Source organism: Spinacia oleracea, chromosome 2 (genome assembly GCF_020520425.1).
Source record: "Spinacia oleracea cultivar Varoflay chromosome 2, BTI_SOV_V1, whole genome shotgun sequence".
In the NCBI taxonomy this organism is placed as follows: Eukaryota; Viridiplantae; Streptophyta; class Magnoliopsida; order Caryophyllales; family Amaranthaceae; genus Spinacia; species Spinacia oleracea.
In genome coordinates, this window is record NC_079488.1 from 19310452 (window position 1) to 19329960 (window position 19509).

Genomic DNA, 19509 nt, shown 5'->3' on the forward strand with positions numbered 1-19509 from the left:
CTTGCTAAGGCTGCCAAGCATGTAATTTTTCTGGGTTTTTGTTTTTTATTCAACCCTTTTTTGTGTATTTTTCAATTAATTTTTCTTTGTTTATTAGTGAAATGTATGTGCAAGTTTAGAATTGATCGTCTTAACCTGAAATATTGCCTTTTGGTTGATGAAATTTGAACTGTAATGAATGGATTTGTGCCCATTTTAAGCTCATTATTTTGATGTTCATGTGTTTTTCTTGAGTATGGTATTCTAATTGAATTTATCGAAGGAGCTGTTTTTTACTCGTAGTTTTTCAGATCAGCTTCAGATATGACGAACTTTTCTTTTTATTCTTGTGTAGTTGTAAGTTTGAGATTTGTGCAACCCCAATAACTACCCTGTTGCACTGCTAGAACTATTTTTTCTTCTGCTTTTCAATGGACTTGTGTCAACACTCATTTCTTATCTAACTTGCTCTTTTATAGTTTGATGCCTTGGTCAATGCCCTGCCACTAGTTGAGGGAGGTGAAGAGGATCAACTGAAAAGAATAGTTGATCTTCAGGTATCGTAGTAGCTGATTTTCTGTGAAATGCTCAAGCAATATAGAGCCTGGTAAAGCGGTTTTTCTTGTGTATTTACCCGGCAGAAAATGATGCTGTTGGACAAGAATGGCAGAAGCAACTGGAAGCTCCAGGTAATGCCTTACTCTTTAGTTTTTTTTTCATTCAGAGTAATTTTCAACTTATGCATTGTCTACTCCTTCCTTGAATTTTTTCTTGCGTGAAATAAATCTCCTGTCATGAATTGTACTTGAGCTTAAGGATAATTGTATTTTCATCTTCTGTAGTTTAGTTTCCTACATGAACTAGGTGACTTTCTTGACAATGCTGGCCTAGTGTACCACCCTGACCCTAGTTTGCACACATCTGTTGTTGCAGTTAATACAACCATAACTCTGTAAGCACAATTTAAACTTCGCTTCAAGCTATACTGTAGGAAGGGTATAGCAGCGTCATAAAAATTTGCAATTCTTTACGTATGCCTTCTCATCAAATTTCAAACGAGGATCTGGGTCAGTTTGCTTACTCCTTGATACACGAGGCTGACTTATTTATTTGTGTATCACTGTATCTGCATTAATTCATATTTACCACTGTATCTTATGAGTAATTACCGAGGTAACTGTCACTCTATTAGCACTTACTACTAGTACTTAAAATCGAAGGATGGTTTGGTTTCATTAGGGGCATTTATGGAATTCCTGATGGTACTTTTATGTACATGATTAAAGCTATTAACAAGGAATATCATAGATTTACTCTATTTAATAATATAACGCTATGGCTCCATATATCTGACCCTAAACCTGCCTTAGACGGAAATCTCACTAGAGGTATCAATGCAATTGTAATGACCTCAGGCAAGATAATCAAACAGAACCCTGGTATCTGTCAAAATGATATTAATTGGACTATGTACACTATGAAATCTGGCAGATATATCACACCTCAACTAGAAAGGGAAATCAGAGAAGTGAAAGAAGTTGAATCAAGAAATCATAAAACTATTCGGAACTCTCACAACTGTATGAGAAGTATAAAACTCAGGGTTAGTTGGGCTTTTTAGTTATTATTGTGTTCAGTTCTTATTTTCCCAAACCTTTTGGCAATGCCAAGAATCATCTGAGTATTCTTTTTTGTAGCCTCATGAATCTATTAGTGCTATATGATGTCATGTGTACTTTTAGCAGAGTAATCTAGATGATAACCGTTTTCCACGTGCAGGATTTAAGATTCTAGCATTCTTTCTCAATCAATTTGGAGGCAAAGTACCTGGCTCAATTCCCGAGATTAAGAATTTTGTGTGTACAAGATTCAAAGCTGAATACCCCATTTTTTATAAGGTTCGTTAGTGAAATCACCAACTTAGAATAGTTAGAGAACCATACTTGCCTAGTTACTGACACCATGACCGCTACTGCTACTGACTGCAACAACTGGACATGAATGGTCCAAATACAGACATAGTTTACAGTTCCTCAAGTTCAGTGCTGGGGGGTTTTTGGTGACTTGGTCTACTGGAATTACGAGAAGTTTTTGGTGGACAAAGAGGGCAAGGTTGTAGAGTGATACACACCTACAACATCCCCTCTCGGGATGAAGGTATGATCCCGAATTCTTTCATTTCAGTTTCTGTTTAACTTTATAAAACTGAACTTTACGAAACAGAACAGAATAGAACATGTCATTTGAGTAGTGTTCATGAATTATCTTGTTCAACAGTCAAAAGAGTAAGCCTGATGTAGAGGAAAAAGAACTAGTCAAAACAATCTAGGACCCTGATGTTTACATTTAATTTTCTACCCTAATATTAAATTCAGGTTGTACAGCAACATGTGGCTCCTTTATCTATAATGTCTAAACAGGAAACCGCCGACACCAAAACCCTAAAAAAGAAAAAGAAAAACGAACACCTCTCGTCGATCAGTTGCTCGATCTTAGTCTGGTACCTTCGAAATTCTCATGGTACCTTCAACCCTCCATTGAAATCGAAATTCTCACAGTACCCTCTGAATTGCGGAAGATTACAAGCTTTCTCACTTTCACCAGGTATGTTCTATGTTCTTTTCCATCGATTTTTAATGTTTTCTGTTTGGTTATGGTGAATCTGTTGATAATTGATATATCTTTTTTTTATGGATGATAATGATTCTGATTGAAATTTCGAAAAAAATAACCGAAAGAAGTTATAATTTGATGGAAACTATAGGGTTAAGGTGGGTTTGAATCTAAATTTTAAGGCTGAATAAGGGATTATTTTTACCAGTTGAGTTTCTGACTTGCTTATTTTCAATTACTATGGGTTTAATTTCGTGTTATATGTTGGATTATTATAAGTTTTGAGGTAAATTTGGGATTTTTTGGGTAAATTTGTTTTGATTGGAAATCGTTGCTGTGATTTTATGTTATTTTTGCCTAGAGTTATGATTAATTTAGCAAGGTTTGTTTAGCATTACCTTAGAATACTAAAGAAACTTACTGAATTTCTTGGTGTTTCTTAGTAATATGACTTATAATATCTCCAGGTGTGCCTTAAAAAGTATTATTGTGGAAATTCTAGTTTTTTGGAGGTCTTTAACAAGCAACAACTGACTGAACTGTATTAGTCATTAATGTATGTAACACAAAACTGAACTTTACGAAATAGAACTTGACTGAACTTTATGAAATAGAACAAAACAGAACTGAACAGAATACTGGAGGGTTAGGGGTTGATGGGTTTGAAGACAGAGGTTGCAGGGCTGATGGGTCAGATATGGGCTGCAAGATCAAGTTCAAATTTAGATTTTAACGTCAGGTTCAGGTTTGGGCTGCAGGGTCAGGTTCAAGCTACCTGAAGACACGAAAACACTACCTACATTGGTCTGGGGATGTTGATTAACTTTAAGTGGCAGAGGCTGTGAACACTCTTAATATTTCCCATTAGTGCTTGTGCCTGAACTATCTAGCTAGTGTTCCTTCTTGCTTGTAGTTCTTTACCTTGGGTTATTCTGTAGTCTACCTGTATTTTTTCTTAGTTTAATTATTTTCTTGCTCATATAAATTAGGTTTTATTTGTTTTAAGTCACTAATAATTACTGCTAGGAGTTGATTAGTATAAAGAAATCAAAACTGAAAATCTGCATTGTATCTTTATCTGGTGCATTCACTCTAAAATCCTAGAATAGCCTTTGATTTGAGATGTTAATTATACCGGTTATTTACTAATTGATTATCGCCATTGGGCACCAAATTGAAGGAACAAAAGAACAGAAGAATCTATTGAAGAGAAAACTGCTTGTGTCAGAGAGAAGACTTGTAGGCTTGTGTTCGGAAAATACCAAGCTTTCTTAAATAAGGATCACTCCATCAACATCAGAAGTTCACTCAATTTACTATCAAAAGGCAAAGCTACTAAAATGGTATTTTTGCAACAATTTTAACTAGAACAGTAGGTATGCACTTGTTCTAACACTCTATCTAGAGCAGTTTTGCTATAAATTCACTCAAAGAGTAGTTGTTTATGATTTTCATTCTTATAAACACAAATAGGACACACAGATCAGTGTCTGCAACACCAATAGCTTCCAATCTATCTCGGTTTTGTAGTGTACGTTGACTGCAAGCACAGATTGAATTTGTGATTAGGCACAAACATTCTATTCCAACCTCCGGGCGATTTTCTTGGAAATGTTTGTTGTCCAACTTATGCTTAGTAATACTACTCGATTGATTGTTATGATTGATGATTATGGGGTCGGTCAAAACTCAGCTAAAACGGAAACTCTTTCAGTTTAGACTAAGCCCTTTGTTTTTTTTTATACAGAGCAGGAACATTAACTTGCTCTTATTGTAACGAGTCATCTCTAACAGGTCGTCTTTATAAACAAAAGCAAGCAAAAAACAAATAAGTTAGGTACGATTAAGAGTCACTAACGTGAGCAACACAACTCAACTGAACTTTATAGTACAGAACAAAGTATAAACACAATCCTCTCACTTATGCAGAGTAATGAATTATATGAAGTTCATATATTTGTTGCTGGTCATTGTTCATTCTTTACAGTGGACATATATTTCTAATTTATTTTTACACCGTGAGAGAAACTATTCCTTACCATTATTAATTTTTTTTTGAAGGTCCGTGATGCGTTTGGAGATTATGGTGGTTGAAGAAAGGAATCAAAGCTCCTTCAACATTGAAGCCCATCTTCTTGAATTTATAGGCTTTGAATTGCCTTTCTTTTGAAGATGATATTTTAGAATAATAGGTCAATTGGAGTTGTAATATACATTGAAGACGTTATGCGCTTGTGTTTTGGTATACTAGGTAAATAGTTTGGATCATATGTAAACTTTGATGATATGTTTATGACGTATTATTATATAATTTAATATAAGTATATATATCTTTAAGTTATTGACATCTCGTCATTTCAATTTTGCTAGCTATATAGTTTTGTATGATTTGAAGTTTAAGACTGTATTTGCTTCGTGCAAAAAAAAATAAAAAAAAATTGAAAACAAAAATCTCGACGCTTTTAATCGTCATAAACTACTTCCCGCAAAATGTTAAACTTAACCCGCAAAAATATTTAGGACGCAGGATAGCGTCGAGAAAGTACATTAACTACGACAAAAAGCGTCGACAATCTCGACGCAGGGATGCGTCAACATCTAATTTTAGACAACAAAACCCGTTGAGATTCTCGACGAAAAGGAGCGTCGAGAAGTTCTCTACGCCCAAATTCTCGACGCTGCTACTTAGCGTCGAGAAAATATTTCTCGACGCCCTTCGTCGTCGAAAATGTGGAAAAAAAGCGTCGAAAAACAACGCGTTTTGTAGTAGTATCACATCTTTTGTGCATTTGCACAATCCTCTATGTTGTGGGAGTTTTTCCAATAATCGATGACGAGGAGGTATCCGGTTCCACGTAGAGCCAAGTCCAATCCACGTCGAGTTGCGTTCCCTGCAAAACAAGAATATTCTCGTTGGAATAATCCCTCCGATGCTTAAGTAAGATTAGGGTTTTTAAAGAAGAAGTATTTAGGAAAAAGAGAGCATTTACTAGTGTGAACTTAAATGTATTTTTTATCTAGGAACTTGTGTCCTTCTTTCTTGGGAATTGAGAGTATCTATATCATTCCCTTTGGGGGGAAAAACCCTAGAAAGAGGGCATATGATTGGTCAGGAAATGGTGACATGACAAGTGTACTTGTCACATCATTCCCTTTTTTGGGCCATGGGCTTCAAAGATTGGGTGTGTCCATTACTTCAGCCATGAATCGTACTTTGAAGGTTCTATTATTGATGCCAGGTGGACAACCTGCCAGCTGGGGCGTGCCACGTGGCTAGATGTAATTGGGCCATGTTAGTAGGGTATTTTTACCCACATCATTTGCCCCTCAATAAGGGAAGTAGAGTAAAATGGCTTTGATAGTATCCGTTCTTGACTGTTCGATTTCCTAAAAAAATTCTTGGGACTAAGGGAGGAGTGCCACGTGGCGACTTTCCCGATTCTATCCCCCTATTTATATAGGTGGGAGAGTAAAAATTTGTTTTTTACTTTCACAAACTTCTTTCCTTGTTTAGAGAGAGAATTTACAGAGAAGCGCTGACAAACTCCCCAGGTCCGCAACTTTCAAGGACAAAGAAGGTGCATTACAGCTGCTCCGTCCATTCTTTTTGCCGCCCAGTTTCATAGTCATCATCTCCAACCTTTTTAAGGTAACTCTTTTAACTTTTTGAATTTCTTGGATTTCTTTTTTCAGCTGTTTCTTAATTGTTATTTGTACACATATATCTTCGCCAATTTTTTGCACCGTCAGTTATTTTGACGGTGCCAAGGTTCTTGAGCTGTTATGGTTGGAACTTCTGGATATAGTGGCCTGATCTGCGCAATATCCCTCATTTTTAAGCCCGTCGTTAAGTTCAGCCTTCCATTATGCCTCTTATGCAGGACACGATGTCGAGGACGAAAAAGATGGCAAATATAGGTGACTTACGGCTAAGGGGACAACATATGGACCCTTCTTTCTCAGGGGGAGATCCATTAGAGTGCCGGCAGGAGAAATAAGCCGGACTCCTCCAGGCGAGGCCCAGAGCTCTCGTTTTGAAACTACATATTTTGATGAATTTTGGATGGAGGAGATGGAGGATGCTGGTCCGTTTAAAAAACCCGCTGACTCGTTCGAGGAGTCAGAGCAAGATGAGAGCGACGGTGAGGTTGTAGGTGAGGTTGCTGAGGACGAGGCGATTAAGGAGCCTCAAGTTGCTGCTGTGGGTGTATGGGGAGAGAATGGTGAAGTCTCCGCAGATCAGATTGGTGCCAATCCAAAATGGCTGAAATGGCTGGAAAAGCATGGGGAGGATTATGCCGTGGGAATGAACATCGGTCCCGGGTATGAGATGAGATTTCCTGATAGTGAGGCGTCCACTATTTTTTACGTGGGCCCTGGTGAGTTTTCGGTGTATAGTGGAGCTTTCAAAAGTGATTTACGCTTTCCTGTCCATCCTTTTGTGGAGGAAGTGCTTGATGGGTTCGGTGTTGGCCTGTGTCAACTGACCCCTAATTCGTGGACGAACGTACTGGGGTACGTAGCTAAGTGTGAACTGATGGGTTTGAGACCGTGTTTTAATGCCTTCCTTAGGTTGGCGAGTCTTCAGAAAGTCAAGGGAGCCGAAGGTTGGTTACAGCTGGAAAACAAAGGGGAGTATGCTACTAGCTTTGACAAGCCGTCCAAGCATCACCTTCGGAGATTAAGGTGGGTGGTGATGTGGACTGCTGATCAAGAGATGGAGCTGAAATTTAGTCGCTGGCAGTTGAAACCTCGCTTTTCAGGAGGGAATGAGGAGTTGTCGACATTGATTGCGCAAGAGTGGGACCAAATTGCTGTCCACTTTCAGGCCGAAACGGTGGTAGTGCAGGGCAAAAATTTGAGTATCCCTAAGTCTTGGCTCCCGTCCTGTTCTCAGTTTAAGAACCCGGTGTTTTTATCGACCGCTGGTATAGATCATGGGTTAGACCAAGGTATTGGGGTATTCTTTCTTATTGGATTGGACGCTTTTTGCTTTACTAACGAATACATTTTTGGTGCAGCCGTTGCTATGTCTAAGCTTCTAGCTCAAGAGAAAGGAGGAATCAGTACCAAGGAGTGGTTGACGCAGATGGTTGACCAGAAGCTGAAGAGGATCGTCGGAGGTGCGCCGACAAAAATAAGTTTATGATTTTGTCATCTTTTTCTGGTACTGTATGAGATTCGACATTTTTCTTTATTTTAATTGCCCCTTTGTTTTTGCAGAAGGGCGAGAAGAATTAGGCCGGCCCGCAACGCAGGGTCGAGGACAAAATAGCCTCTACAGCGGGGAAGTGTCCACGGGTCAAAGCGGGGATCAAGCTTCCCAAAAAGGAGGACAATGCTGAGGGGTCGGCGGATTCCCCAGTCGAGGTTGTCCCTATGGTTGTGACTCCATTGAGGCAGCATCCCCCACCGGAGGGTTCGGCTAGGAGGGGGGATGCTAGGAGAGAGGCTGGCCCGAGTAAGGGAATTCCTTCACCATCCTCTGTCGAGATTCTCGACGGGGAGGACGAGCAGCCGGCGGCTCAAACGGCTCAAGCTCCGGAGGCGCCTCATCATCGAGCTAATGAGGATCCTGGTAGGTTCCGGATTTTTCTATTTGTTTAACTTATTGTATAAGTTCTTCTGAACTAATCATTTCCTCTATCGGCTCAGCTCCTAGTAGGCAGGCGGCATTGGACGAGGAGATTCGCAACATACCTCCGTCGCGACATTTTTCTTCGCGGGATAAGGCTAAGATTATCTCGGCGGTGATCAAGGCCGTGCCTAAGGATTATGTGGAAAAGTTTCCTCCGGCGGCAGATGCTCAGTTTGGGGCCATGCAGGCAACTCTTTTGGATGTAAGTACGCTTCATATGCCGCTCATTTCTTGGTACTTTAGTAATTCATCTAACTTGTCTTTCTCTTGCAGTTTCTCATTAAGGCCGAGGGCTTTAAGCGCTGGCGTGCTGACGTCACCAGTCAGCTCCAAAGGCAGGTGCACATGGCAACCAATGCCGGCGACTATGCTATGATAACGGTGGAGAAGGTTCGGCTAGAGATGCAGGAAACCATTGAAGCTCAAAGTAAGGAGCTTGCCGTCCTGAGGAGCGACAAGAAGAAGTGCTTGATCAAGATTAATGAACAAGTGCTTGCTATTGAAACTCTTAATGCCAAATCCCTCTCTACTCAGAAGTCGAAGCCAAGGTGAAGGAAGCAGCGGCCCTGCGGCAACAAGTGGCTAGTCTTGAGGAGTTGGTTTCGGCCTCCCAAGCTGAGATATCCCAGGTCAAGGCTGAAGCTAAGTTGGCTGCGGATGAGACGAGGGAAAGAACTCGCCGCGCTTGGGACGCCTGCATGGAAGAGTTCTCATTTTCCTGGTTTGAACGGCAAATCGAGAAGCAGGGTGTTATTATTGCTGCTGAGCGACAAGGGCTTCCTCCTCCCGTATTCGAGGATTCTGACGCCGAAAGTGAGGAGGTGAACTCATCAGCCAAGGAGGAGGAGACTTCCGCTCAGCCAGTGCCAAAACCTGCTGCCGATGGTCCAGATGGTATGGACGTGCCAGCCTCTGCCAACTCTGCCGCTGCTCGACCCTAACTCCTCTCCTTTCAAAAAAGAACCAGTTTTTATGGCGGCGTGAGCGTCTGTAATGAATAATTTATTTTTACTTGTCTTTTTAACGCCGAGGGCGTTTTTCTGAATACATTTAATTTTTTGTTGAATTTGGCGCCGTTTTGGCGTATCTAAATGGTGCTTCGTCACCTTTTTATGCCTAAGTTGTTTCTGCTTTGCATATCTTGCGACTTTTATATGCCTTCTCTTTATTTGTGCGTGTTTTGTTTGGTAACCCTTTTTCCCCAGAGGAGGCGATTGTAAGTCATTGAGCAGGACTCCCATTCCCAAGTTTATTTTAGATGATTGATTGACGCAAGTCAATCAATCAGTATGATTGCCGCTGAACTTGGGTATGGGACTTGCTGATGAACGGCATCATAGTGTCCTGAGGTTTTGGAGTGATCTTGCCTTTAATTGACGGTGATCGTCAATCAATTAACACACTACTACAAAAACCATGTTTTGTGGACGATTTGTGCTCGACGCTAGGGTAAAGGCGTTAGCACAATAATATATTTCGCGTGTTTTGGCGACGCTTTTAGGCGCCATCAATTATCTCGTCTGTCTTCCGCGTCGAGATACTGGCCATATTTCTAACTCACCCGCACATGTCTTGCATGTGTGCTCTTCAACCGCGAGTTCATTTTAGGGGGAAAAAGCCTACTCTCACTATCTCTCTCGCAGTTCTCAACCCTAACCCCCGCACATTTTTCATCTTCTCCTTTCTCCAAATCTTCTCAATTCTTATCTAGGTACAAAACTGACCCAATCTCCATCAAAAGCATCAATCTACTCCATTCTAAATCGTCTTCTAGTTTCAGTATTTTTTTCATTTTTCGGAGCAGATCTCACTGAAAATTCCGAAAAATGACCAACGGGATCGTTAAGACGGTGTCGAGATCGGCTTAGTTAATTATGGGAAAATAATTGCAGATCTAGGAAGATGGTGATAACTCGCTACTTTTGTATTTCTTCCTGTTTGCAGCTGAATAAACCCTCAATCTCTCACCATTTCTCAACCCTCTTTGATTTCTTGCTCCAACCTTCAAGATCGACGAGTTACTTGCTCGAATAATGAATTTCAGGTTATTTCTTTCCTCTATTTTGGAATTTCTAGGGTTTTCATTTAATTATTCCTCTTGAATCAATTTTATTTTCGGATGTTTCTGTTTTAGTTATTAATTCCGATATAATTTTCTCTATCTTCTTCTCATTTTCCAGTTTCTTCAATTAGTTGGTTAATATGAGTAATTTTATTTTTGGTAAATCTTGATTGAAAGTGAGGTGATTTTCGGGCTATCGCAATTAAGTCTTTATTGTTTAGGTCATAAAGGAACTCATTGGGGTTGAAAGGGAAGGGAGTAATAATCTGATGAAGAGCTCCTTACTAGTTGTCTTGGTAAATGTTGAATGTTTGTTGTCCTGCTGCTTGATTAGAAAAGATATTGTCCTATTACTTGCTTTACGAAAGGCTACCGTCTTATCGTCTATAACAAACTTCCAATAAGAAATTAGACTTAATTAAATTGTACTTGTTTTGCTTCTCTAAAATATTGAACTTTGGTGTTTTTCTTAATTAAATTATATCTGTTCAATCCTACTTTTTCAGAATATTACTGGAAAAATATTTTACTTTTAGATAACCTCTTCTGCATTCCTATAAAAAATGTAAGATTAGAATTGAGACTGTTTTAGTAAATTTTATTCCTGGTGTTCCCATTCTACTTCGGACCTAGAGAATGCAAAAATCAATGAATCACACATTAATGCTGATAGCTTTAGATGCTTTAAGGAGAGGAGTACCATAAGAAACTAATTTTGAGTTTTGGACAGATTGTTATTTTTGAGTAATTTCTGATTTCTAATATCTTCTTAGGTAGATGCACTGTATCTTTATTTTCTTTAAACGTCTTCTCTACGAGGACTTAATTTCATGTTGTAAACATCAAATCACTATGTCAGCTCCAATCTTCTTGTTCACATGGGTAGCAGTCTTCCTTGTGTATGTTATAGATGTTCTTGAGTAATATATATGTTTTACATAGGGTTCATCTTTTAGTCCAACTATCAAGACTGGTGAGGGTTGAAACTTTAAATGTATGAATACTAGGTGTTCCTTGCACTTTATTTTTCTCAATGTGTCCTATTACTGGTTCAGAAAACTATAGTAACAAACTAACATTTATGGTAACATTTCCTTATAGGACCTGGGTTTCTGTTATATAGTCATGATCCCAACAATATTTACAAGCCTTTCTTTTTTACAGTTATGTTGATACAAGCAATACATAATTGCTTTATGATTATGTTCTTCCTTCACAGATTTATTGATGTTTGTATTTTATGTTTCTTAAGTTTCTACACTTTTTTCAGGTACTACCATATGATCATTTGATGCAAGAGACAGATGTTACAAATGTGTATGAACTGTAAGATTTTCTTATCAATGAGGGCATGTATGCGGTATGTATTCTGGTAGTTTTTTTCATCTTCATAAAACCTAATTGAGTTAACTTAGATTGACGTGTTCTCAATTTTAGTAGTGAATCTGGTTATATTATGTAAATATTCTCTTTTTTTCATGTTATGTGTCCTTTTCTTTACTTCTCGTGAGGTGTCATTCATATTTCTAAAGTTCATATTTTGACTCCATGGCTATGTTTCATATAACTCTATTCTAATTCTAGTAGTCATGTAATTATTCGTTTATTGTGAATCATTTAAATGGATGTCATGTAGAGTGTCTTTGCGGGTCCCATATCCATCTGAAACTTGTTGTAGCTTCGCCTATTTGTTGGTTCAGGTCTTTATTCTAACATTTAAAGATTCAGCAATATAATAAGTTTAATTTTGGCAAAGATGGGAACGCAGCACAATCACTATAACTTTTGTATACTATGCCCGATCGGGTTGTGGCCTATCTCCTCCTTATGTCACGAGGAATGGTTGTTTCTGTTTGTTTTACTATTCCCAGTTTAAGAATATACTTTTAGCCCAACTAGGTTAAGATTGTCCTGGAACATTCGCCATCGTCTCCTTGCTCACCCCAATATTGCACCAAGACAACTTCATTTATAAGTCTTGTAACATTACATCATTACCTGATTTATATGAGCTTTTTGGCACGTATTTGAACTGAAACTATTTGGTCCTTCTGTGCACTTTGCAAGGAATTGATTAGTTCCTCACCAGACCACTGCACCGATATCCCTCTTTTTAGGGGGGTTTTCGAGATAATTATACAGCCAATTCTATGCTATTAATAAAGAACGAGGAATTGAAATTGGTGAGCTTTTCTAATCTGTTTCTTACTTCTTGCTCTATTTTTTTTTAATATGTTTCTCTGTGGATCTGATTGAAATTAATTGAGCTTTCCTTGCAATTTTGTGAAGCCATTGCGCAGAGAGATTTTTGGTGAGTAGTTGAGTGATTCAACTTGTTTTAAATGGTAGTGGATCTGGGTAAAAATGGGTTTTTTACCAAGTGATTTGAGTTGTTCTCCAATGATTCTTTGTCTTCTATGCACTGGAAAAGACTGACAAATTACCTGATCTTGACTTTTTCTATAGTACTTTAATCACAAGTATTTCTGCATTAATCATCTGCTCACCAAACATCTCTCTACACATGATCACATTGTAGCTTAATTAGTAATAGATTGTAGCTATGTTTTAATGGGAAATGCAGCTTAAAAAGGCCATTCTTCTACCTAACTAATACTAGTATTTGTGCAGCCACACGACCCACGCCTTATTTAGCAACTTGCACTTATGCTACTCCTTACTTTAGCTTTTAGCTAACATGTTTATTGTGCAAGTGGTGTTTTTCCTTTGTTACTCTATTCTTAACCTAAGTCATATTTAGTAGATACTGAACATGTTAGTTTTGGTCAGTTACTAGTAAGAAAACAAAGAAAACACACCTCCAAAGTTTCTCGGCCTTGCTGATCTCTTCTTGTTCTCTTCTTGTGTCCAGGTGATTTCAGCCCACCCATAAAGTCTTAAAACACTAGCCACACACAAACTATGGTTAGTAGGCATTGATAGGCTAATCACCCCCAACTAGCCAGTGCGTCTCACTATCAACTATCAAGTATCACCCTGATTGTGTCTAGTGAATATCTCCCAATATCTAGTCCATGCTATCAGGTTCTTGACGCCTAGGCCTCCACTCTTCTTCGAGCTACACCTTATCTCAACGCAAATATCCAATTCTATCACTGTCCCGATACCCATGTCGTTGATAACTTTTGTTAAGTTTATTATTAATTTAGCTTTATCATCTAAGAGTCAAAGAAATGTAAACTATTGGCTCTTGGGACTGGATATCCTGGTAAAGCTGTTATTGTAGTGTTGTTATATGTCATAAGCTAGGAAAAAATGAAACTGGTATAGCTGATACTGATTTTGACTCTGGCTCTACACCAGTCAAGCAATGAAAATGCTAGTTTATGAATGTTGTAATTTTATGTTGTCAGTACATAAAATCTTCTGGTATTTCATGATTTGTGTAGAAAAGAGTAAATGTTTATGATAGCTTGATCAGGGGTTTCTTTATACAAGGGAGATTCAACCATTCGGATTGGAAATAATAGGTTTATATAATGTATTTGCAGGGGCTTATCTGATTTTTTTTTATCATCTGTATGAACTATGAAGTTGATAAGATCATAAGAAGGGAATCAACACTAGTAGAAAAAACCCTTATTGCAGCGGGCTTTTAGACCCCTGTTGCAGCGTACATCGTATGCTGCAACTGGGGGGCCTGCAACAAGTCTGAACTTGTTGCAGCGTACAATGTTCGCTGCTAAAAGGGGTTTTTTGCAGCGTACATATGTATGTACGCTGCAACAAGTGCCAAAAATTTGGCAAAAATTTGGACTTGTTGCATGTACGTACATATATATGTACGCTGCAAAAGACTCAACTTTTTGCAGCGCACATTTATTTGTACGCTGCAACAAGTCTGAAATTTTGCGAAATTTTTTTCCCTTGTTGCAGCGTACAATATATATGTACGCTGCAACAAAGCACTTTTGGCGGGAAAATTCTAATTTTGTTTAGGGATACCTAGAGTGCCTTGCACCAAATATAGAAACCTGTCAAAACAATAATAGAATAACGCAACCTGTATAACAAATATAAAAACAACAACTGGAGTTTTGTATACTATATATCCCAAAACCAAAGTGCACATATTACATTTAAATATATGTTCCAATTTCAACATAAACATACATTTTAATATAAAATTTATTCTATAACAACTAAACCAACTCGATCAAGCGCGCTAAAGCCAATAATAAATACTTGCTGGTAAAAAACTTAGCCCATTGCTCACGAACCACATCAAATTCCTCGCATAAGGCGCAATCCTCGGAGTGTAGACCTTTACAAAAACAGAAATTTAAATTAAACATTAGATTAAATACAAATTAATAATCACATTTTAACATTCAAGAAACTAATGACAATGTCCTAATAGTCTAAAATGAGTCCTTAGGTTCTTTAGTTCAAAGTTGGGAGCGAAAATGTCATTTTAGCCTAAATATGACCTATAACGGCCAAAGAAGTCATGAATGTGCATAAATAGATTGGATTAAGTCTTGTAAAGTTAAAACTAATCATATAAATCATTTAATATGTTTAAAATGAGTCCTAAGGTTCTTTATTTCATATTTGGGAGCAAAAAAGCCTCATTTTAGCCTAATATGACCTATAACGACCAAACAAGCCTTAAATTTGCATAAGTAGATTGGAATGAGTGTTAGAAAGTTAAAACTATTCATATTAAACATGTAATAAGTGTAATACTCTGAGAAAATATTTAGAGACTGATGGACATGCTCACCAGTATTCGATGATCGCGTGAGGAGGAAAACCTGTCAGACAACAGCCCAAATTGTTGGCTATCCTAGTTGTATCTCATTATGGAAAATGCAAGTAACTGATGTGCAGATCAGTACGTGCAGATCAGTAGCCAGCTTAGCTGCCACAACTTTGAGATTGGGACCTTGCGCCTGCTCACTCTACCATAAACAACATTGAAGTTCAGGTGTTGCTGCAGATCAATCCAGATCAACATTGAAGTCAAGGTGTTGCTGCAGATCAATCCAGAGCAACCCAATTGAAAGAATTAGCCAAAATTGCACAAAAATAAATAAATAAAACAGTAATTAAGATATGTAATAGGCTTCATAACCAACACATGTCGATTATTAAAGAAAAAAGGTAGGGAAATTTGCAGCAACAACAGAAAAGCGAATCATAGCATGCTTATCTCTTAATGAAAAACAAGGCTAAACAACAACACCTATTTCAGTCAATGAATATAATCTTGAATAACATAAACCATTATAACCCAATGTATTACCATGAAGCATAAACATTAAACACCAATGGTCCAATACAATCATAATCCACACACATTTCATACCAAGCTTGAGTCAAGTAAACTGATACATTTACCAAAATATGAATCTCTGAAGTCTAAAATGCAATAATGAAGGCATTCCCCATTATATTAATAAACCGTCATATAAATGTCCCCAAGTTAAATTAACAATCAAAATCGGAAAAAAATCAAACCCTAACAATCAAAATCGGAAAAAATGTATCAATTAACACAAAAAATAAGAATAATTTATATAATCAAACCCTAAAAATACGAAATTAGGGGAAAACTCAAGAATTGACTGAAAGCAAACCCTAAAAATACGAAATTAGGGAAAAACAAATACAAAAAGTTAGAAAACTATACCTCCTCAAACAGATTCGCGCAGGAGAGTTTAAGGGATCGAAATACTTGGGACTGAGACGGCGAGAACAGAACGCGATGGGGGAGATAAGGCGAGAACACAGACCCATCGGCGAAGACCGCGACGCAGGGCCGAGCAACGCCTGAGTTCGACGGCTGCTGAGTTCGACGGCTGAGTTCGACGGCGGCTGAGTTCGAAGGCTGAGGTCGAAGGCCAGATGCTTGGAGAGAAGGAGTCGAGCAAATTTTCACAAAAACCAAGACGAATTGTCACCCAATTTCAACAATTACTTGCAAAAAACCCAAAAAAACCACGAATTAGAGAAAACTTAGAACAAAAAAGGGGGGATTCAGAAAAAAGCGTCGAAATGGGAGTTACCTGGGGAAGAAACCGCGGCGAGAAAACGGCGGAGAATTCACGAAAAGGACCTCAGAATTGGGGGAATATGGCGGAGAAAGAAGGGCAGATGAAGAAGAAGAAGAATGAGGAGGTGAGAGAGTACGCAGTGTTAGAAATGGTTTCACGCAGGGAAAGCTGAGGGAAGAAGAGGGAGTACTGAGCGTGGATATGGTTCTCGAACTTGGTCCTTAGGTTTGAGATGAAATGTTTTTCTTAATTAGCTTTGCAGCGATTTTTTTTTATTGCAGGGGGCTTTTATCTGTACGCTGCAAAATAAATGGGCTATTGCAGGGGGCTTTTACTTTGTACGCTGCAAAAAACTCTCTTGCTGCGGGCAATTAATTTGTACGCTGCAACAACCCTTTATAAAGTTTGACCCGCGTTGACCTACTGGTTGTTGAAGCGTATTATTACATGTACGCTGCAACAAGGGGGTTGCAACAGGGGTTTTTTCTACTAGTGCAACCTCGTTTTTTATTAGAGTTAGCATTTATTGTTTCATTGTTGTTTTGGTTGATTTCCGATGACTGGTGATTTGGAATTTCAACTCATGCTTATTTCATTTTTTTTTGTTTGAAGATCGTTCAACGTGATAAAGAGCGGCATGAGAATGAAGGCCATGACACTTGCGCTATAAGCTACTACCACCATTAGATCCTAGTTTTTCTAGGATTTAGTTCTTCAGTTTTGCAGATACAATTTGTATTTTTTATTATGTTTTGGACTATTTAGATAGTAACATATTAGTAACATTATCATGTACTATGGATTTAACGTACTACATACTTCTAGATTTTTGAAAGTATTTCTAATGTTACGTTAATCAAAGACCAATTATGAAAAATTCAGGTTAATTTCATTGTTCTGGTTATTTTAGTTTTATGATGAATAAAGTTAATTTATTATATTATATAAAAATATATAGGTGAAAAAAAATCATACAAAATAAATTTGAACGCCTCTTGATGTTGTGATAGAGGGCTAAGATTGATTTGAATTTTTGCAATCAAAAATTTCTGGACGCTTTTAGGCGTCGAGAATATTAAATAGGGAAATGTTTCACGAGGCGGGAAAATGGATAATCTCGACGTCAAAAACATATATATGGACGCCTAAAATGTCAAGAATCTCGACGTCAAAAACATATATATGGACGCCTAAAAACGTCAAGAATCTCGACGCCAAGAACAAAATGGGGACATAAAAAACTGTCCATAGTATCAACGGAGTAAAGCGCCGAGAAAATTCTAAATTCACTTTTTCTCGACGCTTTCTGGATGCGTCGATCAATTATGTTCGACGCCGTAAGGCGACAAAATGTTGTTCAAAAAGGCAAAAGGGCGGGATTTGTTGTTGTGACATAATTGCCCCTCACTCGATTTGTCCATTTTTGTTATTACTCAGAAATGATTTGAGTCATCAATAGATGATTCTTGGAGGTCCTTCCCGGCATGTTTGTACCAGTGACTCTTTGTTAATTTATTAAAACAAAATGTTGCTGAATGCCTTTGAAAAATTAACGTTCGTTTTTTAGAACGGTTTTTTATTGGGGATTTTCCCCCGTCATAAGATGGAGGCGGCATGATTTTTGCCGCTGCATATAGGAGTCTTCCTAAATGCCTTAGAAAAAATGACGTTCGTTTTGTAGAACGGTTTTTTGTTGGGGGTTTGCCCCCGTCATAAGATGGGGGCGGCATGATTTATGCCGCTGCATATAGGAGACTTCCTAAATGCCTTAGAAAAAATGACGTTCGTTTTGTGGAACGATTTTTTTTTGGTGGTTTGCCCCCGTCATAAGATGGGGGCGGCATGATTTATGCCGCTGCATGTAGGGGTCTTCCTAAATGCCTTAGAAAAAATGACGGTCGTTTTGTAGAACGGTTTTTTGTGAGGGGTTTACCCCGGCAAGTAATTTTAAAGGTTTGGGTTTTTAAATAAAAGTCCAACTCGTTTTAATAAACGAGCCCAAACAAAAGAATTTAATTCTAAACTCTAAAGCTAGCCCAATCATTTCATTGCTATGCCTAATATCAAATTCCTAAGCTTAGCCCATTAGGGATTTGGGAGCCTATAAGTAGGACTCTCCTCATTAAATGATCCCCTTATTTTTCGATTAAACCCTTCCTCCTTTACTTGCCCAACACTCCTCTCTCTTTTCTCTCTCCTTGTGCCAGGCTCCCCTCACCCGCACACGACCGAGCAACGTGCTCGTCGTGCCTTGCCCATCGGTGCCCACACATCGTCGCCCCTCTCTCCCTCGCGCAGCGCAGCACGCAAGTGCTGTTGCGCGCTGTTGTTGTTGCTGTGGTGCGCTACTGCTGCCCCTCTCGCCCAGCCACGCGCACACCCCTCTCTCTTGCTCGTCCATCCCGCGCACTCGCCCTCGTGCCTCGCTGCTGTTGCGTGCACTGCTGCTGCCCTTGTTCTTCGTCCGCGCGCGCACACACACGAGTTGTGTGTGTGTGTGTGTGTGTTGTTCTTGTTCGTTCGTTCAATTTTTCGCCAATCACATTCAATTCGTGATTGTTCCGCCCTATAGGCCGGATTGGTATAATTCTATTTTCCCTTACCTATTTTATTTTAATTATGTATTTCAAATTATATTATTTTTGTTTTGAATAATTAAAATGCTGGGAATCGGTTGTGAACACCGTAATGTGATGATTTACATGTTTTTATTCTTGAGGCATATTTTAATTATTAAAGAATGAATTTTTAGATTTATTTATTTAATAAAGACTTGATTTTTATGGTGTCAAATTGATTTTATGGGAAAATTAAAGTCAGGGTTTTAACCTAGACCTAAAGGGTCAATTGATTAGCATGCCTAGGTGATTGATTTAATTATGATAATCAATTATATTTCCAGATTTATAAAAAGGTTTAAAGTGTCAACTTTTATTGATTTTAAGGGTGGAAAAAGTACGTTTTCATACCGGGGAGTAGTTTTGCAAATTGAGACGATTAATTTATTAAAGAACGATTAAATTCTAATTATTGTCAAGGTTTTATATTTCATAAAGTTGCTGGAAATTTAATGAACATGGAAATAATTAAGGTTTCACTATTTTGATGATAGGAGGTGATTTCTAAGTAAGTGATCATGTTTGCACAGTGGCCCCTACGCTTAGATATTCAAGGTACGTACAAGTCTACGGCGACCA

The 19509-nt window shown here is 38.3% G+C and overlaps 2 long non-coding RNA genes across 2 annotated transcripts; both read left to right on the plus strand.

The window, feature by feature from the left end:
• The first annotated feature begins 2403 nt into the window (after positions 1-2403).
• Positions 2404-4933, plus strand: LOC130466813 (uncharacterized). Its single transcript, XR_008926960.1, has 2 exons — positions 2404-2583; positions 4654-4933. It is a non-coding gene; the product is annotated as an uncharacterized lncRNA (long non-coding RNA).
• Positions 4934-9809: 4876 nt separating this feature from the next.
• On the plus strand, positions 9810-17204 carry LOC110791268 (uncharacterized). The gene is made up of 3 exons (XR_008927516.1): positions 9810-10274; positions 11563-12475; positions 16925-17204. It is a non-coding gene; the product is annotated as an uncharacterized lncRNA (long non-coding RNA).
• Positions 17205-19509: the final 2305 nt, after the last annotated feature.